This window comes from Nerophis lumbriciformis, linkage group LG06 (assembly GCF_033978685.3).
Source record: "Nerophis lumbriciformis linkage group LG06, RoL_Nlum_v2.1, whole genome shotgun sequence".
Taxonomy (NCBI): Eukaryota; Metazoa; Chordata; class Actinopteri; order Syngnathiformes; family Syngnathidae; genus Nerophis; species Nerophis lumbriciformis.
This window is the reverse complement of record NC_084553.2, coordinates 42,043,318-42,066,195: the sequence shown is the minus strand read 5'-3', so window position 1 is coordinate 42,066,195 and position 22,878 is coordinate 42,043,318. Positions and strand designations below refer to the sequence as shown.

General features: G+C 41.3%; 1 protein-coding gene and 1 long non-coding RNA gene across 4 annotated transcripts in view; one reads left to right on the top strand and one right to left on the bottom strand.

Annotated features, from left to right (window-relative positions):
- mdga1 (MAM domain containing glycosylphosphatidylinositol anchor 1) overlaps positions 1-22,878 on the bottom strand; it is a 535,716-nt gene that overhangs the window by 473,214 nt on the left and 39,624 nt on the right. The gene's annotated exons all lie outside the window — the stretch shown is intronic.
- On the top strand, positions 1,430-18,562 carry LOC133608819 (uncharacterized). Its single transcript, XR_009815633.2, has 3 exons — positions 1,430-1,481; positions 11,791-11,942; positions 17,447-18,562. It is a non-coding gene; the product is annotated as an uncharacterized lncRNA (long non-coding RNA).

The following is a 22,878-nucleotide window of genomic DNA, read 5'->3' as shown; positions in this document are numbered from 1 at the left end:
GCAAAGTACGAAAGTGTCGCCATTTCCTCTCTGCTCATTGCCATCTCGCAAACAAGAGTATTCGTTTATCTATGTGCAGCCATTTTTGCATTGTTTTCAAACAGAACTGTCTTACCTTGTCATTTCTATGACTCGAAGAAATGTTCGTACATTCGAGCACAGTGTTACTGTTCAAATTGTGTGCAACCATACAGTGGGCAAAAATATTAAATATATTGTAACAGTAGGGAAGGGATTCATACGGCTACATTTCTGGGTGGATCTCGCATAGGAGGAAAAGGGCGGGGTTTAAATGTTTTGCAATGCAGTCTGCTGAAAATGATGGAAAGCTCCACTCTACATAGAAACGGACAAAGTGGTCAACGTTGGACTTGCCACTAAACACCTTTTAAGATATTCAACACTCTATTGCCATCTGCTCCCCCCTCAATTTGTCATGTTTCATGTGTCAGGTAAACCGTGACGAATGGGGCCCAATGACCCCTTCCGACTGTAAATAGTTTTTAATGAACATTAAAGACCTGCTATGCTGCCATATTTGAATTTGGATAAGCCAAGTGTTTTCTGAGATGCTACTTGGTGAAAAAAGTTTGACAACCACTGCAGAACTGGATTTAGGAAAGAAAAAAAAGTGTAGCAAAGTACGAAAGTGTCGCCTTTTCCTCTCTACTCATTGCCAGCTTCGCAAACAAGAGTCTTCATTTATCCACGTGCAGCCATTTTTGCATTGCTTTCTGCAGAATTGTATTTATTCCCAATATTCTATTACTCTTTTTGTGAATACTGCAGAGTGACATTCTTCACCTGTCCCTCCTCTGTCAGCCAACCCGCTCTGGCTGTCTTCAGCTTTCAGCCACAATTGGAGCCCTCGTCCTATGTATGAACTAAGTGGAGAGGTGGGTGGGTGCTTGCCACTGAATCAATCGCTGGTTGATAGCAAAGGGCCATGACAGCGAGCAGAGCGATAGTGGCTGTGAAAAAAGGTAAAAGGCTGTTGAGGACGGAGGAGGAGTAATAGTGAGGAGAGTCTCTGGTAAAAGAGGAACTGGGGATAAAGGATGGTAATGGATAACATTTATCTGTACTGTGAGGGCAAGGCCGTCATAAAGGAAGATGGCGAAGCCTCTGAGGTCGTAAAAGTCGGAAGTCGATCAAATTCTGCCCTTTTGCGACACTTTTCCCCCTCAACGGGTATTTAGAGAAGAAGAACACGAGACGAGAAGAACTTGTTTTACACTTAAAAGGGATTTACGTTGATTTTCCTCTTTACTGACTTATAAATGTTGTTGCCAATCATAAGGCTCACGCGTGCTGGTTTCGGATGCCTCGGAACGCTTTGTTTCGCTTTGTGATGTCACAGATAGACGGACGTACTTATATGGTCATCCTTGTGTCTGTTGTCGACCAGCCTCTTCCCCTCTGCTGTTATACCTTCTCACTCAATGCCTCCCCCACCTGCCCTGTTCCTTCAGCATGGACCAGTAAGTACGAAGTCGGATTAGCCAAAAAAAGTATTATTTTCATCTAACATAAAGTGACATAAATGCTGCTTTACAAGGTTTTTTTTTTATTTTATTTATTTTTATTTGTTGTTGTTTTACTTTTGTGGCTGTGTGTAGAAAAGGCTGGTTGCATCAGCTCTGCTCTTTTAATGTATTTAATGTCCTTTGTGTTCTTTAATGTTTCCCGCTTACACACATGTTTATGTGTGCTATGGCTATGAGGGTTTTTTTCCATGTTCCCCAGCGTTAACAGGTTTCTCACCTTTTTTGTAACTGGCGTCGGAAGTTGGCAGACTCGTCAGCGATCCTGTCTTGTCTCCCTGTGATGTTTGTCTGCTCTTGAATGGGATTGTGCTTAAAATCTTAATTTCCCCTCGGGGTTTATTAAAGGAATTAAGTTATTTTCGACCGTGAAAAAAAAAGAGGTGGTGATGTTCGTCTTCAAGATATATATTTAAATAGTGTACATTTTTTTAAAAGATACATTTTGGGTTTTATTTGCGATCTGGGATTTATCCAAACACAAACTATTTGCTGACATACCCAAAAAAGTAGGTTATAAATGTGACTGTGAAATTTACACTAAAGCATATGCAATTCATATTAGTTAGACCAGGGATTCTCAAACTGTGGTACATGTACCACAAGTGGTACGCGGGTTCCATCTCGTGGTACACCAAACAATCACTTAATTAAATATTAAAACACAGTGTTACTGTTCAAACTGTGTGTAATGTTTAATGACCAAAAATATTTAATAAAACCTTTGCCTGTTTTTTATATTTTGGTCATTATAGTGGCACATGGAGAGCCATGTGTTTTTAACTTGGTGAAAAAAGTTTGAAAACCACTGATCTAGACAACAAAAAAGTGTGTTTTAATGTAGGTCCCCCTTTAAGAATTTCCCAAATCAGGCAAACTTTGTAGTTCATCAACGACCAAAAGTATTTCACTGTTTTACTGATTTATATTATAAATGCTTTACTCTTTACTTTTAAGAGTGTTAAAAACATTAAAATCCTAACAAAATTAAGAAAAAAACAATATGTTTTTAGATGGTCAAACTGTCCGTCACAAGGGAATTTGAACAGAATGAACGAATGATTGTCTCTGGAACAGATTATTTATTTTTCCATTATTCATTTGAAGTTTATACGTATTATATCCAAATTGGATGATGTAATGGTATAAATACTTGAATTATGCTATTAATTTTTAAGATATTCAGTTATAGAAATAAATAATTAGTTATAAAATAAATAATATATTTAATAATTAAAACGTAAATAGTAATAAATTAAAGAGAAGTGCAGAAAAAGTGTATTTGAGACATGCTGTATAGCTACCACGTTTTAAAGGCCTACTGAAATGCGATTTTCTTATTTAAACGGGGATAGCAGGTCCATTCTATGTGTCATACTTGATCATTTCGCGATATTACCATATTTTTGCTGGAAGGATTTAGTAGAGAACATCGACGATAAAGTTTGCAACTTTTGGTCGCTGATAAAAAAGCCTTGCCTGTACCGGAAGTAGCAGACGAGTAGCGTGACGTCACAGGTTGTGGAGCTACTCACATCCGCACATTGTTTACAATCATGGCCACCAGCAGCGAGAGCGATTCGGACCGAGAAAGCGACGATTTCCCCATTAATTTGAGCGAGGATGAAAGATTTGTGGATGAGGAAAGTGAGAGTGAAGGACTAGAGGGCAGTGGGAGCGATTCAGATAGGGAAGATGCTGTGAGAGGCGGGTGGGACCTGATATTCAGCTGGGAATGACTAAAACAGTAAATAAACACAAGACATATGTATACTCTATTAGCCACAACACAACCAGGCTTATATTTAATATGCCACAAATTAATCCCGCATAACAAACACCTCCCCCCTCCCGTCCATACAACCCGCCAATACAACTCAAACACCTGCACAACACACTCAATCCCAGAGCCCAAAGTACCGTTCACCTCCCCAAAGTTCATACAGCACATATATTTCCCCAAAGTCCCCAAAGTTACGTACGTGACATGCACATAGCGGCACGCACGTACGGGCAAGCGATCAAATGTTTGGAAGCCGCAGCTGCATGCGTACTCACGGTACCGCGTCTGCGCATCCAACTCAAAGTCCTCCTGGTAAGAGTCTCTATTGTCCCAGTTCTCCACAGGCCAATGGTAAAGCTTGACTGTCATCTTCCGGGAATGTAAACAATGAAACACCGGCTGTGTTGTCCGGCACAACAGTCAAGGGGTGCATTCTACGGCGGGGGTGCGTTATCCGGCACAACACCTGCCGCAATACACCGCTTCCCACCTACAGCTTTCTTCTTTGCTGTCTCCATTGTTCATTGAACACATTGCAAAAGATTCACCAACACAGATGTCCAGAATACTGTGGAATTTTGCGATGAAAACAAACGACTTAATAGCTGGCCACCATGCTGTCCCAAAATGTCCTCTACAATCCGTGACGTCACGCGCAGGCGTCATCCTACCGAGACGTTTTCAGAAGGATATTTCGCGCGAAATTTAAAATTGCACTTTAGTAAGCTAACCCGGCCGTATTGGCATGTGTTGCAATGTTAAGATTTCATCATTGATATATAAACTATCAGACTGCGTGGTCGGTAGTAGTGGGTTTCAGTAGGCCTTTAAAGCCCTTAAATAATCAAAAAACATATCTAAAATTATATATCCATCTAAAATTCAAGCATTTTTAAGAATGTCAATCTCCAGGAGGAGAAGCATGGTGACGTGTCAGGTGAGAGTAAAGACACAACACAACATGTAAGATGCACAAAATCAATAAAACAACACAAATATGGCGACAAGTGTGTAAGCAGAGAACAACAAAATCCAAACTTTTTGGTTTGTACTAAAAGTGTCACAAGCGAGTTAAGAGGGTGCAACGGAGGGAAAGTGAGAAGGGCTGAATTATTGAGGCCAGACGTGTGTCGGGACACACAACGTAGATTCCCAGTGATGATGCCTCCCTGCTGTCACCAAAAGTTCAGTTGGAGCCAGCAGACTGTGGTGGTTTTGTTGCCATTAGGAGGCACCCAGACGTGTGCTTTAAACAGCCTTGTGCCGCTGTTTTTACACCACAAACACCTACTTAGCGACAGGAAACTGCAATACTCTCTCTTGCTGCCTGATTTTGAAAATGCATCCTAAAAGTACAAACCCCGTTTCCATATGAGTTGGGAAATTGTGTTAGATGTAAATATAAACGGAATACAATGATTTGCAAATCCTTTTCAACCCATATTCAATTGAATGCACTACAAAGACAAGATATTTGATGTTCAAACTCACAAACTTTATTTTTTTTTTTAAATAATAATCAACTTAGAATTTCATGGCTGCAACACGTGCCAAAGTAGTTGGGAAAAGGCATGTTCACCACTGTGTTACATCACCTTTTACGCTTCATAATGCGCCACACATTTTCGATGGGAGACAGGTCTGGACTGCAGGCGGCCCAGGAAAGTACCCGCACTCTTTTTTTACAAAGCCACGCTGTTGTAACACGTGCTGAATGTTGCTTGGCATTGTCTTGCTGAAATAAGCAGGGGCGTCCATGAAAAATACGGTGCTTAGATGGCAGCATATGTTGTTCCAAAACCTGTATGTACCTTTCAGCATTAATGGTGCCTTCACAGATGTGGAAGTTACCCATGCCTTGGGCACTAATACACCCCCATATCATCACAGATGCTGGCTTTTGAACTTTGCGTCGATAACAGTCTGGATGGTTCGCTTCCCCTTTGGTCCGGATGACACGATGTCGAATATTTCCAAAAACAATCTGAAATGTGGACTCGTCAGACCACAGAACACTTTTCCACTTTGCATCAGTCCATCTTAGATGATCTCGGGCCCAGAGAAGCCGGCGGCGTTTCTGGATGTTGTTGATAAATGGGTTTTGCTTTGCATAGTAGAGCTTTAACTTGCACTTACAGATGTAGCGACAAACTGTATTTAGTGACAGTGGTTTTCTGAAGGTGATATCCTTTAGAGATTGATGTTGTTTTTTGATACAGTGCCGTCTGAGGGATCGAAGGTCACGGTCATTCAATGTTGGTTTCCCGCCATGCCGCTTACGTGGAGGGATTTCTCCAGATTCTCTGAACCTTTTGATGATATGATGGACCGTAGATGGTGAAATCCCTAAATTTCTTGCAATTGCACTTTGAGAAACGTTGTTCTTAAACTGTTTGACTATTTGCTCATGCAGTTGTGGACAAAGGGGTGTACCTCGCCCCATCCTTTCTTGTGAAAGACTGAGCATTTTTTGGGAAGCTGTTTTTATACCCAATCATGGCACCCACCTGTTCCCAATTAGACTGCACACCTGTGGGATGTTCCAAATAAGTGTTTGATGAGCATTCCTCAACTTTATCAGTATTTATTGCCACCTTTCCCAACTTCTTTGTCACGTGTTGCTGGCATCAAATTCTAAAGTTAATGATTAATGATTATTTGCAAAAAAAAAAAATGTTTATCAGTTTGAACATCAAATATGTTGTCTTTGTAGCATATTCAACTGAATATGGATTGAAAATGATTTGCAAATCATTGTATTCCGTTTATATTTACATCTAACACAATTTCCCAACTCATATGGAATTGGGGTTTGTAATAAAATTACTAACACACAAACATAAAAAATAATAATTAATCTCATCACTAAAATGACACACTTTTCATTCCCTGTGGTACTCTTTAGGTACCTTACAACTTCAGTTGGTACCCTAAAACAAAGGTGTTATAGTACAGTGCAGTGCAGTTATGTTGGCAGTGGAAACATACAACATGTATTTAAAAAAAATTGTTGACAAAATATTTTAATAATGATTGTACATTTAAATGTCAAAATGTGTACTTACTGCCATGACAGTATTTGTCTAGATGTAAATTGTTTATGATGTAGCCTTCATACAAACCCACAATGAATTTCAAAATAAAACAATTTAGGATTCAACTAGATTCTCAGGTATGAGTATGTTTCGAAAATCTAAGCCATTTTATGTACTGTACAATAGGTCAATTTTCAAAAATATGCATCATTTCAATAGTTAACTGTTTTAAATTAGGCAAGGCAATGTAAAGCAAGTTCATTTATCTTATGTTAATCCCAGCCCCTTCCTGCTCAGTCACTGGTGAAAAACGTCAATGCGTGTCTTGCGTTCGAATCCCAGTAATACTTGTTGGGAAAGTTTACAAATATAGGTTTTATGATGTTAAAGTTGTTGTTTTGTTGTTATTTCTTTCCCATGATTTTGTTTTAATACAAAACATGCCATCCATCCATCCATCCATCTTCTTCCGCTTATCCGAGGTCGGGTCGCGGGGGCAGCAGCTTAAGCAGGGAAGCCCAGACTTCCCTCTCCCCAGCCACTTCGTCCAGCTCCTCCCGGGGGATCCCGAGGCGTTCCCAGGCCAGCCGGGAGAGATAGTCTTCCCAGCGTGTCCTGGGTCTTCCCCGTGGCCTTCTACCGGTCGGACGTGCCCGAAACACCTTCCTAGGGAGGCGTTCGGGTGGCATCCTGACCAGATGCCCGAACCACCTCATCTGGCTCCTCTCGATGTGGAGGAGCAGCGGCTTTACTTTGAGCTCCCCCCGAATGACAGAGCTTCTCACCCTATCTCTAAGGGAGAGCCCCGCCACTCGGCGGAGGAATCTCATTTCGGCCGCTTGTACCCGTGATCTTGTCCTTTCGGTCATGACCCAAAGCTCATGACCATAGGTGAGGATGGGAACGTAGATCGACCGGTAAATCGAGAGCTTTGCCTTCCGGCTCAGCTCCTTCTTCACCACAACGGATCGATACAGCGTCCGCATTACTGAAGACGCCGCACCGATCCGCCTGTCGATCTCACGATCCACTCTTCCCCCACTCGTGAACAAGACTCCGAGGTACTTGAACTCCTCCACTTGGGGCAAGATCTCCTCCCCAACCCGGAGATGGCACTCCACCCTTTTCCGGGAGAGAACCATGGACTCGGACTTGGAGGTGCTGATTCCCATCCCAGTCGCTTCACACTCGGCTGCGAACCGATCCAGTGAGAGCTGAAGATCTTGGCCGGAGGAAGCCATCAGGACCACATCATCTGCAAATAGCAGTGACCTAATCCTGCAGCCACCAAACCAGATCCCCTCAACGCCCTGACTGCGCCTAGAAATTCTGTCCATAAAGGTTATGAACAGAATCGGTGACAAAGGGCAGCCTTGGCGGAGTCCAACCCTCACTGGAAACGTGTCAGACTTACTGCCGGCAATGCGGACCAAGCTCTGACACTGATTATACAGGGAGCGAACTGCCACAATAAGACAGTCCGTTACCCCATACTCTCTGAGCACTCCCCACAGGACTTCCCGGGGTACACGGTCGAATGCCTTCTCCAAGTCCACAAAGCACATGTAGACTGGTTGGGCAAACTCCCATGCACCCTCAAGGACCCTGCCGAGAGTATAGAGCTGGTCCACAGTTCCACGACCAGGACGAAAACCACACTGTTCCTCCTGAATCCGAGGTTCGACTATCCGGCATAGCCTCCTCTCCAGTACACCTGAATAGACCTTACCGGGAAGGCTGAGGAGTGTGATCCCACGATAGTTGGAACACACCCTCCGGTTCCCCTTCTTAAAGAGAGGAACCACCACCCCGGTCTGCCAATCCAGAGGTACCGCCCCCGATGTCCACGCGATGTTGCAGAGTCTTGTCAACCAAGACAGCCCCACAACATCCAGAGCCTTAAGGAACTCCGGGCGGATCTCATCCACCCCCGGGGCCTTGCCACCGAGGAGCTTTTTAACTACCTCGGCAACCTCAGCCCCAGAAATAGGAGAGCCCACCACAGATTCCCCAGGCCCTGCTTCCTTATAGGAAGACGTGCTGGTAGGATTGAGGAGGTCTTCGAAGTATTCCCTCCACCGATCCACAACATCGGCAGTCGAGGTCAGCAGAGCACCATCCCCACCATACACGGTGTTGACACTGCACTGCTTCCCCTTCCTGAGGCGGCGGATGGTGGTCCAGAATTGCTTCGAAGCCGTCCGGAAGTCTTTTTCCATGGCCTCCCCGAACTCCTCCCATGTCCGAGTTTTTGCCTCCGCGACCGCTGAAGCCGCACACCGCTTGGCCTGTCGGTACCTGTCTGCTGCCTCAGGAGTCCCATGAGCCAAAAGAACCCGATAGGACTCCTTCTTCAGCCTGACGGTATCCCTCACCGCCGGCGTCCACCAACGGGTTCTAGGATTACCGCCACGACAGGCACCAACTACCTTGCGGCCACAGCTCCAATCGGCCGCCTCGACAATAGAGGTACGGAACATTGTCCACTCGGACTCAATGTCCAGCACCTCCCTCGTGACATGTTCAAAGTTCTTCCGGAGGTGGGAATTGAAACTCTCTCTGACAGGAGACTCTGCCAGGCGTTCCCAGCAAACCCTCACAATGCGTTTGGGCCTGCCAGGTCTGTCCGGCATCCTCCCCCACCATCGCAGCCAACTCACCACCAGGTGGTGATCGGTAGAAAGCTCCGCCCCTCTCTTCTCCCGAGTGTCCAAAACATGAGGCCGCAAATCCGATGACACAACTACAAAGTCGATCATGGAACTGCGGCCTAGGGTGTCCTGGTGCCAAGTGCACATATGGACACCCTTATGTTTGAACATGGTGTTTGTTATCGACAATCTGTGACGAGCACAAAAGTCCAATAACAGAACACCACTCGGGTTCAGATCCGGGCGGCCATTCTTCCCAATCACACCTCTCCAGGTTTCACTGTCGCTGCCAACATGAGCGTTGAAGTCCCCCAGTAGAACGAGGGAATCACCCGGGGGAGCACTCTCCAGTACTCCCTCGAGTGAATCCAAAAAGGGTGGGTACTCTGAGCTGCTGTTTGGCGCGTAAACGCAAACAACAGTCAGGACCCGTCCCCCCACCCGAAGGCGGAGGGAAGCTACCCTCTCGTCCACCGGGTTGAACTCCAACGTGCAGGCTTTGAGCCGAGGGGCAACAAGAATTGCCACCCCAGCCCGTCGCCTCTCACTGCCGGCAACGCCAGAGTGGAAGAGAGTCCAGCCCCTCTCAAGAGAAGTGGTTCCAGAGCCCTTGCTGTGCGTCGAAGTGAGTCCGACTATATCTAGCCGGAACTTCTCCACCTCACGCACTAGCTCAGGCTCCTTCCCCCCCAGCGAAGTGACGTTCCACGTCCCAAGAGCCAGCTTATGTAGCCGAGGATCGGACCACCAAGTGCCCTGCCCTCGGCTGCCGCCCAGCTCACACTGCACCCAACCTCTATGGCCCCTGCTATGGGTGGTGAGCCCATTGGAGGGGGGACCCACGTTGCCTCTTCGGGCTGTGCCCGGCCGGGCCCCATGGGGACAGGCCCGGCCACCAGGCGCTCGCCATCGTGCCTGGAGCCAGGCCCGGAGGTGGCAAAACTTGACAAAACATGAAAAAAATTTGACAAAAACATGCGTCAAATTTAATACATTTTTGATTTTTTTTTTTTTTAGCAAAACAACAGCTTTAAAAAGTATACAAAAAAACTTTTTCAAATTAATAATCTTCAAAGTCTTTGAAGTCATTTGAAATGTTACCACAGACATACAATATATTGCCAAAAGTATTTGGCCACCTGCCATGACTCACATATGAACTTTAAGTGCCATCCCATTCCTAACCCATAGGGTTCAATATGATGTCGGTCTACCTTTTGCAGCTATTACAGCTTCAACTCTTCTGGGAAGGCTGTCCACAAGGTTGCGGAGTGTGTTTATAGGCATTTTCAACCATTGTTCCAAAAGCGCATTGGTGAGGTCTCACACTGATGTTGGTCGAGAAGGCCTGGCTCTCAGTCTCCGTTCTAATTCATCCCAAAGGTGTTCTATTGGGTTCAGGTCAGGACTCTGTGCAGGCCAGTCAAGTTCATCCACACCAGGCTCTGTCATCCATGTCTTTATGGACCTTACTTTGTGCACTGGTGCACAGTCATGTTGGAGGAGGAAGGGGCCCGCTCCAAACTGTTCCCACAAGGTTGGGAGCATGGAATTGTCCAAAATGTTTTGGTATCCTGGAGCATTCAAAGTTCTTTTCACTGGAACTAAGGGACAAAGTCCAACTCCTGAAAAACAACCCACACCATAATTCTTCCTCCGCCAAATTTCACTCTTGGCACAATGCAGTCCGAAATGTACTCTTCTCCTGGCAACCTCCACACCCAGACTCGTCCATCAGATTGCCAGATGGAAAAGCATGATTCATCACTCCAGAGAAGGTGTCTCCACTGCTCTAGAGTCCAGTGGCGACGTGCTTTCCACCACTGCATTCGACGCTTTGCATTGGACATGGTGATGCATGGCTTAGATGCAGCTGTCAGCCATGGAAACCCATTCCATGAAGCTCTCTGCGTACTGTACGTGGGCTAATTGGAAGGTCACATGAAGTTTTGGAGCTCTGTAACAACAGAAAGTCGGCGACATCTTTGCACTATGCGCTTCAGCATCCGCTGACCCCTCTCTGTCAGTTTACGTGGCCTACCACTTGGTGGCTGAGTTGCTGTTGTTCCCAAACTCTTCCATTTTCTTATAATAAAGTTGACTTTGGAATATTTAGGAGCGAGGAAATTTCACGACCGGATTTGTTGCAAAAATGGCATCCTATGACAGTCCCACGCTGGAAGTCACTGAGCTCCTGAGAGCGGCCCATTCTTTCACAAATGTTTGTAGAAACAGTCTCCATGCCTCAGTGCTTCATTTTATACACCTGTGTATACAAGTGATTAGGACACCTGATTCTGATCATTTGGATGGGTGGCCAAATACTTTTTACTGATAAGAATATAATGTGAAGTTTCCCCACAAGGTTCTGCTGGATCAAATTCTGGTCAGAGTTAAGTTAGGAAGCCTTATTAATTGATGTTAATGTTAATAATTATTGAACAATGTATTGCCCATGAATAAGTTTTAGTACAAAACAAGCATCAAATTACATTCACTATATAAGCCGTCTAGATCAGTGGTCCCCAACCACCGGTCCGCGGACCGATTGGTACCGGCCGCACAAGAAATAAAAATAAAATAAAATAAAAATAAAAATCTTTATTATTTTCTGTATTGATCCTACACTATTATTGTTTTTATTGTTTGTTTTTTTTGTTACTTCTGACATGGCTTTGCCACGGTTTACTTGCTTATTTATTTGGTTTTTTTTTGTGACTTATTTTGTATTGTTTTGAATCTGATCAACCTCTGTGACTTTCCTTTTCTTTTTTAAGTGTGAACGGTGGAGAAGTCCTCGAGAGGTGATCTTGGGATCACTTCCTGAGGATCCTTGATGCCGAGGAATGTTCATCCACCTTGCTATGGTCTGGATAGCCTGCTGATCCAGAGCCAGAGCGGGATGGATGGATATATATACAATATCTGGGTATTTTTTCTAATAATGTTTATACTGTAAACCTTGATTTGTTAAAGTTTAAGTGCACCTCTCTCCTCAAGTGTGCATGTGAGTGTGTATGAGTGGATGTGTGATTGTATGAAGGCTTTGCGTGAGAAAAGTATGACTGTTAAATGTGATTTTAACTGTAAAATTCAATAAAAATATTTGCAAAACAATTTTAAAAATTAAATAAAAAATTGTACTTTTTAAAAAAAATTAAAGCAACATAAAAAACACAATATATGCATTATATATCAATATAGATCAATACAGTCTGCAGGGATACAGTCCGTAAGCACACATGAGTGTATTTCTTTATGACAAAAAAAAAAAAAAATACCATAACACCCCAAACCCCCCACCCACCCCACTACTTTTAAAACTAGACTGAAAACTTTTATGTTCACCTTAGCTTTCAGCTAATTCTTTTAATCTTTTAACTTTTAACGTCCGCACTGTTTTTATTTTTATTGTCTGCATTTTAAATTTCGCTTTTATTTTCTTTCATTTCACTTTGTTGTCTGTGAAGCACTTTGAGTCTGCCTTGTGTATGAAAAGTGCTATACAAATAAAGTTGCCTTGCCTTCAAGTTTGGTTAAGAAACTATAAAAAATTGTTTCTCATAAATAATATTTGAAGTCTTAAAAAAGTGTGAAAAATCTTGTAATATGGGGGCTTCCAAATAAAATTCTGCTTAGGCCCCCAATTTAGCCAGAGGTGGCGTTGGTTCAAAACTTAATTCAGCCATCTGGTGGAGTGAAGAAACCCTAACAATATGTATCCCTTGAATCTTAATTATTCATCTTGCTGAGATATTTGATAATTCTGTGCTTTCAATTTTGTGGAAAAAGTTTGTTGTACGTCCATAAAAGCACGCTTCGGTGAGTTTGGTGCGGAAGGAGCTTGTTAAACACCTTTATAACGGCTCATGAACGACAAAATAAATGTCTTTTTAACCTGCCCTCGCAGCGGCATGATGACAGCCACCACATTCGCATGAGAAATTTGGCCTCAACACCAGACTTTAATGTGCCTAATTAGTCATGAAACAAGGTAGGAGGGGCCACACCTGACCATGAAAGTGAGGGCCAGAGCACAGTCCAATTAGTTTGAAACCTGCCAACAGAGGGACTATTTATAGCCAGGTGAAAGTGTTCATATACGGCCCCTGGTCGGCACAGACTGGTGACGTGAAAGAAAGGTGAGAGAAGAAGAAGACAAAGCAAAGGAGATTGAAGGAAGTGAAGAAGAGTTAGACTGACAGGTGCAGGAGGAGGCGGGCGCTCTGATCTGAGTTCTGTTCTCACCGCTGTTCACAAGCATCCTGTCATCTTCATGAATAAGTCACACGCCAAATGTTGCCCGCTCTTCAACTTCATGCACGCCAACAATGACAAACACATTTTAGCCCATGATTCATTCCAATAGTCATCAGCAGGCTTTGTGTGGCCCTTAACAAGATCTTGTTTGTGGCCTCAGTTTTTGTTTATTTTTATATAACTTGTTATTATTATCGTGATACTCTTGAATGGAGTGTTCAGGGGGCTGAAGACTCCATAAAACATTCTTAAACCCCTGCTAAATATTTTCTTAGTTTAAAAAATATATACTTTTATGTTGAGATTTTTTTTTTTTTTTTCGCAAAATAGTGCTGACATAAATGTGAGTTGTAATAATCATACAACTTGTCATTGCAGTCCTTGTTCCTGTTAATTGGTTCCAGACATTAAATCACCAAAAATTATTCCCGGGCGCGACCACTGCTGCTGCTCACTGCTCTCCTCACCTCCCATGAGGGTGATCAAGGGTGGTGGGTCAAATGCAGAGAATAATTCCGCCACACCTAGTGTGTGTGACAATCATTGGTACTTTAACTTTAACTTGTTAATGTTACGGCTCAAGCACCTGCCGCCTCTTATTCTTCTGTGCGCTCCTCTGAGCGCGTCTCCGGACACGCCCACGGACGTTCCTCTCCTGCTGCGGCCGCGCCTCGGCTGCACTCAATCTGCAATCTGCACACCTGTCGCTGATGAGAGCTTGACGCCTTTCTTAAGCCAGCGTGTCCTGCGTTCCAGTGCCAGAACGTAGCTACATGTATTAAGTTAAGTTAAAGTACCGATGATTGTCACACACACACTAGGTGTGGTGAAATTTGTCCTCTGCATTTGACTTATCCCCTTGATCACCCCCTGGGAGGTGAGGGGAGCAGTGGGCAGCAGTGGTGGCCGCGCCCGGGAATAATTTTTGCAACCCTTGATGCTGAGTGCCAAGCAGGGAGGTAATGGGTCCCATTTTTATAGTCTTTGGTAGTGATGGGTTGATGAGGCGTCATGAAGCGTTTCGACACATTGCAAAACTGTATTGATACTGTGTCGATACTGTGTCACTAAATACTGACATCTGCTGGACATTAAAAATCCCTACAGGCAACCTATGGACCGACTCAACTGACACTGATTTTATGCCCTAGTACAGGGGTCACCAACCTTTTTGAAACCAAAAACTACTTCTTGGGTACTGATTAATGCGAAGGGCTACCAGTTTGATACACACTTAAATAAATAAATATATTGTCATTTGTAAGTTACACGTAAGTGTGATTTAAACAAGAATAGCTAAATAAATAAATTTATGTATATAAAAAAATGGGTATTTCTGTCTGTCATTCCGTCGTACATTTTTTTTCCCTTTTACGGAAAGTTTTTTGTAGAGAATAAATGATGAAAAAAACACTTAATTGAACGGTTTAAAAGAGGAGAAAACAAGAAAAAATTTAAAATAAAATTTTGAAACATATTTTATCTTTATCATTCAAAATTCAACCGACAAAAAGAAGAGAAAAACTAGCTTATTTGAATCTTTTTGAAAAAATTAAAAAAATAATTTATGGAACATCATTAGTAATTTTTCCTGATTAAGATAAATTTTAGAATTTTGATGACATGTTTTAAATTGGTTAAAATCCAATCTGCACTTTGTTAGAATATTTAACAAATTGGACCAAGCTATATTTCTAACAAAGACAAATCAGTATTTCTTCTAGATTTTCCAGAACAAAAATTTTAAAAGAAATTCAAAATACTTTGAAATAAGATTTAAATTTGATTCTACAGATTTTCTAGATTTGCCAGAATATTTTTTTTGAATTTCAATCATAGTAAGTTTGAAGAAATGTTTCACAAATATTCTTCGTCGAAAAAACAGAAGCTAAAATATGTATTATTCTTTACAATAAAAAATAAATAAATTTACTTGAACATTGATTTAAATTGTCAGGAAAGAAGAGGAAGAAATTTAAAAGGTAAAAAGGTATATTTGTTTAAAAATCCTAAAATCATTTTTAAGGTTGTATTTTTTCTCTAAAATTGTATTTCTAAATGTAATAAGAAGCAAAGTAAAAAATAAATGAATTTATTTAAACAAGTGAAGACCCATCCATCCATCCATTTTCTACCGCTTATTCCAAGTGAAGACCAAGTCTTTAAAATATTTTCTTGGATTTTCAAATTCTATTTGAGTTTTGTCTCTTTTAGAATTAAAAATGTCGAGCAAAGCGAGACCAGCTTGCTAGTAAATAAATAAAATTTAAAAAATAGAGGCAGCTCACTGGTAAGTGCTGCTCTTTGAGCTATTTTTAGAACAGGACAGCGGGCGACTGATCTGGTCCTTACGGGCTCCCTGGTGACCGCGGGCACGGCGTTGGTGACCCCTGCCCTAGTATATACAATAATATAAACCAAGTCATTGTATTTAATTTAGGATTATTTCATATCTTCATTTAAATAAAAATATATTTTTATCTTTTTTAGATACAGTCAATAAATAATGTGAACATGTATCATAACATGGAAATCTAAGAGAACGTGTTGTGGATGATTGTGGACTGGGAATTTTTTTTAATTTAATTTTTTACACATTTTTATAAAAAAAAAAAAGAAAAAAAAAAAGTTTTTCCGCCGTATTACATTTTAGACGATTTCTCTTCTTAGTTATTATTTCACCGGCTGTATAAAAGACCCGCTCACAGGGCACAGAGGAGGCGTCAGTGCGACACAGTTCGCGTATCGGTCACGTGACCAAAACAGCGCATGATCGGTCACGTGACTTTCTAAAAGCGGTACGCGCACCGGCACAGGGTTTTGCTCTATGAGCTCGACGCATGCGCCGATGCATCGGTGTTGCCGGACCCATCACTAGTCTTTGGTATGATTCGGCCGGGGTTTGAATTCCCGACCTACCGATCTCAGTGCGGACACTCCAACCACTAGGCCACTGAGTAGGCCCACACATCTCTAGCTCCTTTTCATGTGTCTACTCGCTCTCTGTGTTTCCCCTCCTCTGTGCTCATTGTGTCTTGTCCCGTGTCGTCATCCTGCAACTCCTCTTCGTTCCCTGGATTCGAGCTGTGTGTCTCGTCTCCCCGGATTCCCTCTGGCCTTATTGCTGCCTTCCTGGATCTCGACCTCTCGCCTGGACATGGACTCCGACGCCTCGCTCCTGCCCTTGACCTCTTGCCCACGGACCTCCGAGCCTGCCTTGCCCCTTCTGGACTTCCGCATCTCTCACAACACGCACCTTCAACATTGTACGGTAACACCCACCAGCTAGTCACCCACCACATAGTCACACCATACACCTTTGGATTTATTACACACGTCATTTTATTATATTAATAATAAAGGCTAAGGCGTATTTAAAGGCATATTTATCCACTTCTCCGCTGAACCATTACAATTAACGCACAACACATTTCCACGAAGTAGGGATTATTAATTATAAATCAAATACAGTACCATAGCAAGGGCATTAAAAAAACATGTTTACGATCTTCAAAATAGGTTTTTCAACATTATCGGTGCCCTCTAGACATGAAATAAAACATTTTAGTTACACTATTTTAAACCAATATAGTAATCAGTGGCTACGATACTGAGCAAAATGCGGAAGCAAGAGGCAGCGTGCAGGTAAAGAGTATTTCATGCACAAAAGTACAAAACAAAAATAGAGTGCAGTAGGGTAATACACAGAAAAGCACAGGAGAAGTTGTGTGTATGAAGCTAAGTCTACAGAGAAAGTAAAAACAAAAATAGTGGCGCAAAAACATCCATAACACATAAAACGTGAGAATGGCTTGTAAGGCCCTGAAGGAATAATTAGCAGCAGGTGAAAAACATAATTGCTAATCATGAGAACAGTGCTCAGAAGCAGGGGTGAAGTTACTGCAGGAAAACAAACACACCGAGGAAATGAAACCAAAATAAGAGTGTTCAACATGAAATAAACCCAAAAACTACACAAGACATGACAAGGAGCTACAGGTCAAGACAGCGCTCTATACTACTGCAGTATTGATATTTTCTCTTTATTTAGTCATTATTTTGCTTAAAAGTACTTCATTTAGGCCCCAAAAAGTTTTAGAAAATGCTTTAAAAAAATGTAAATGCCGTCTCTTTTCTGCTCTGCCCCACTCTCCTGCGTGGCGAGGTTATTAGGTGACCACAGATGACGCGCTTGCTGTTCAAAGTCGGGACCACTCCTCTGTGCATCAGTTGGGGACGTCTCTGCACTGCTGACCTGTCTCCACTCAAGATGATCCCCTGCTGGCCCCACTATGGACTGGACTCTCACATTATTAACTAGATCCACTCGACATCCATTGCACCGGTCGCCCAGGTTTATGACCCCCCAGGAAATGTGAGTGGACAGTGTGGTTTTTGTTTTTATATTGACTATTTTTTTAAATGTTTTTTTTATTTATTTTTTTTTTTTAATCCGTTATTACTCACATCTTCTCTTAATATTTCATTTTCCTATTGTGTATTTTGTTTTAAAAAGGTTGTAATTATTTAGGTCATATTTAGTACCCTTGTGCGTGCATGAGTGACATTTTCACTTATGACTGAAATTTTCACTTGTGAAAAAAAACAAAAAAAACAAGGCAATGATGTAAGAAGAAGATAATGTACCTCCAAAAAAGGGGGGTCAGGGGAAGGTGCGGGGATTGTTTTTTGACCCCCCTCAGGAAGTGTGTTTGAGTTTTTTGTTTGTTTTTGGGTTTTTTTATAAGTGAAAATTTCACTCATAAGTGAAAATGTCACTCATGCACACACAAGGGTACTAAATATGACCTAAATACATATCTACATACTCAAAGTTCGTACATCCACACGCACATTCACTGTACAAACATACACATACACATACTGTACATATACATTCACTGTACAAACATACATATACACATTCTGTACATATACAAGTACATATGCATACATACACTCATCAAACATATATTAACGTTGTTGCCCTAGGGTAAACTGGGTAACACATGGCACACTGACAAAGCTTAACCTATTATTACTATAACAATCTACAAGGTTAATAGAGGTTGCTTCTCTTTCTATCCCCTCCTGCTCCGGCCCGGCTGCACCAAATGATAATATAAATACATTTAATAAAGTCAAATACAAATAAGACAACAAGAGAAGTATCCTAAACTTCTCTTTTGTAAAGTAAATCTGAACAGCCGATATGGGCATCTACATCAACTATATGATTTGCCTGAGAAGCTGGACAGGACAAAAAATTAAATAAAATAAAAAATAAAACATAAATAAAATAAAATAAAATAAAATATGACCTAAATATTTACAACCTTTTTAAAACAAAATACACAATAGGAAAATGACAGATTAGGAGAAGAAGTGAGTAATAACGGCTTTTTAAAAAAAAAAAAAAATTGTCAATATAAAAACAAAAATCACACTGTCCACTCACACTTCCTGGGGGGGTCATAAACCTGTCATAAAACAATCCCCAGCACCCTTGGGGGGGGGGGGGGGGGGTTACGCTGATTGCAGACATCACGCATGGTGGCGGATCCCACTCAATGCAACTTTAGGAATGCTTTTTTTTTCTTTTCTTTTTTTAAACTACAGCGATAGTAGTGCTTAATTTACAACAATCACAGATTGGCAACACTGAATTGGCCCTAGTGTGTGAATGTGAGTGTGAATGTTGTCTGTCTATCTGTGTTGGCCCTGCGATGAGGTGGCGACTTGTCCAGGGTGTACACCGCCTTCCGCCCGAATGCAGTTAAGATAGGCTCCAGCACCCCCCGCGACCCCGAACGGGACAAGCGGTAGAAAATGGATGGATGGATCATCATTAACACATGAGCGCATTATCTGCCTTAAATATGTCTACTTACTTTAAGCAGGTAAACAAACTAATTATTAACTACAGTACTTTATGAGACATTGTTGTAAGGGCGCCCAGCTTGAAAATTGCTACTGCATGTGTGTCACCAACATATGCACAAAGAGACAAGCAAATACAAAAACCTTAAAGCCTAAGAGCTACTTGTCTGCTTTCCTGACCACCCACTTCCAAAAGTGTGCTGCCGACTAACAGATTCCACACAGTCAGACGACAGCGAGGTGAGACATCGATGATAACGAGAGTTCAGCAAAAGGTAAATGCGGCGGCGCGATGTATTTGCTTGAACTGTCGCCTCCCGTGATCCATGCGCCCATGTGATCTCCATGCTGAGGAAAGCCACCCCCATCATCATCATCCTCACCATCATCATCAGTGGAGAGCAAGACTTGAACTAACAAGACGGCAAATAGAAGTGACAATGAAAATATATAAGGTTAATAATTCTGTTGGTGCTACAAAACAAAGTTGTTATTATTGAACTTCTTCCAGTCTAACTCAATAACATACATTTTAATAAGTCTGTCAAATGTATTCATGCACGCATATATCAACTTAATAGAGGAGCTCTGAAGCCGGGGTGTTTGTTTGAATGTCATCCACATCGTTAGCCGGCAACTATTCCTGAAAACAGAAAATTAGCGTTAAAACTATTTTAATTTATTCGTAGTGTTAACAGCTGAGGTAAACGTCACCAAAAGTCCAGAGCCCCAAGTTGTGACAATATTATTTAGACCAGGGAGTCCCAAACTGTGGTGCATGTACGCAGGTTCCATCTCATGGTACACCGAAAAATCACTTAATTAAATATTAAAACACAGTATGTTGAAGAGGTTCATTTAGCCTACTAATGTGTATTTATAAATGGTTGATTTATTATTACTTACTAGCCTATATAAATCAACCATTTATAAATAAAAACACAGTTTTACTGTTCAAACTGTGTTTAATGTTATAATGACCAAAAATATTTAATAAAACCTTTGCCTGTTTTTAATAAATATTTAGGCCCACTACGCTACTGTATTTTAATCATTAGAGTGGTACTTGGTGTTTTTTACTTGGAGAAAAAATTTGAAAGCCACTCATCGAGACCCCAAAAAAGTGTGTTTAATTTAGATTAAACTCATAATAGACCAAAAGTAGTTAATTGTTTTAGTGCTTTATATTATAAAAGCTTAACTTTTTTTTGTACTTTTAAGAGTGTTAAAAATGTTAAAATCCTAACAAAATGAAGAAAAAACAATATGTTTTTAGAGGGTCCCACTGTCCGTCATAGGGGACTTTGAACAGAATGAACGAATGATTGTCCCCGTAACAGAATATTTATTTTTCCATTCTTCATTTGAATTTTATATGTATTACAGCCAAATGGGATGCTGTAATGGTATAAATAGTTGAATTATGAATTAACCACCTATATTTAATGCCTCATGTGGGGTAGACTACTGTTGGGTTTTGCATGGTTGAATTAATGTATGTATGTATGTATGTTTATGCTTGCTTTAGTACTATTATCTTGTGTTAATCATATAGCGTTGTTTTTTGTTGTTGTGCTTGCTACCATGTTTCATCATTCCATGTATGTACTATCCTCTGGACCCCCTGTCAAAAGCTTCTTTTAGCTTATTTGGGGGACCCTTTCACGTACCAACATCTTTAAATGATGATATTTCACTACTATTGTAATTGTTATATGGTATTGTGAATAAACTTGAAACTTGAAAACTTGAAACTTAGAGTATATTAATTATTAAGATATTCAGTTATAGCAGGGGTCGGCAACCCAAAATGTTGAAAGAGCCATGTTGGACCAAAAATACAAAAACAAATCTGTCTTGAGCCGCAAAAAATTAAAAGCCATATTACATACAGATAGTATGTCATGAGCTACAAATTGAATTAAGATGACTTAAAGGAAACTAAATGACCTCAAATATAGCTACAAACGAGGCATAATGATGCAATATGTACATATAGCTAGCCTAAATAGCACCTTAGCATCGATTAGCTTGCAGTCATGCAGTGACCAAATATGTCTGATTAGCACTCCACACAAGTCAATAACATCAACAAAACTCACCTTTGTGCATTCATGCACATCGTTAAAAGTTTGGTGGACAAAATGAGACGTAAAAGAAGTGGCATAAAACACGTCCTAGAAAGTCGGAGAAAGTTATATATGGAAACAAACTACGGTGAGTTCAAGGACCGCCAAAATTAGTAGGACAAAACGGCGCTCGCCAAATACTCGAATCAGTGAGGCATGTTTAATATAAACAGTGTGCTTTAAAACAATTAGGGAGGTTTGCGTCATGTTTGTCCTCCTACGGGAACCATATTAAAACAAACAAACAAAAAAATTTCCCCTCATCTTTTTCTATTTTACATACATTTTTGAAAAAGCTTCAGAGAGCCGCTAGGGCGGCGCTAAAGAGCCGCATGCGGCTCTAGAGCCGCGGGTTGCAGAACCCCTGAGTTATAGTAATTAAATAATTAGTTATAATATAAATAATATAATTATTAATTAAAACGTAATTAGTAATATATTAAAGAAAAGTGCAGAGAAAGTGTATATGAGACATGCTGATAGCGAGCCAGTTTTTAAGCCCTTAAATAATAAAAACATATCTAAAAGTATATATCCATCTAAAATTCAAGCATTTTTAAGAATGTCAAGCACCAGGAGGAGAAGCATGGTGTCGTGTCAGGTGAGAGTAAAAACACACCTCCCCTGACAACATGGGTTAAATGTATTTTCATTTATTCGTAGTGTTAACAGCTGAGGTAAACGTCACCAAAAGTCCAGAGGGCCAAGTTGTGACAAGGAGGAGAGTGAAAACTTTGCCATTAAAAAAAAGTGTTCTTTACTTGTCTTTTAATAAAGACATTTTGTCATTTTCCGATAAAACCGCCGCCCTGGCAGCATTCACACCACTGTACTCTAAGGGCAGAGGTTTTTAACCTGTTTGACCTCGGGGCCCAACAGAGAGGACCGGGGCCCACTAAAATATTAACACTGAAATAGTGATCTGACTGTTGTCTTAAAAAAATACAATCATGTGTGCTTACGGACTGTATCCCTGCAGACTGTATTGATCTATATTGATATATAATGTAGGAACCAGAAATATTAATAACAGAAAGAAACAAACCTTTTGTGCGAATGAGTGTGAATGAGGAGGGAGGTTTTTTGGGTTGGTGCACTAATTGTAAATGTATCTTGTGTTTTTTATGTTGATTTAATAAAAAAAAAATTTAATAAAAAATAAAAAAATTTAAAAAAAAATGTTTTTTTAATTTCTTGTGCGGCCCGGTACCAATCGATCCACGGACCGGTACCGGGCCGCGGACCGGTACCCGCGGCCCGGTGGTTGGGGACCACTGGTCTACATAACATGTAAAGGTGGGCCGTAATTTGCCCAGGTCTGCACAAGAGGATAGAGAAAAAGAAGGAATTTATTGACGACAATGGGCTCCATTCAGGAACCGTTCTTAAGAACAAATGTTATTCTTAGGCCCACTTACGAAGTTTTTAAGAAGATTGTTTTATTCACCAATGTTTTCTTAGCTGGGATTTGTTCGTAGGTAAGAACAAAATCTACGAGTGCTCCAGAGCACTCTTAGGGTGACAAGTTCCCTTACTTCTATTGTCTAATGTTAAATTAAAATCATAGATAGATAGATAGATAGATAGATAGATAGA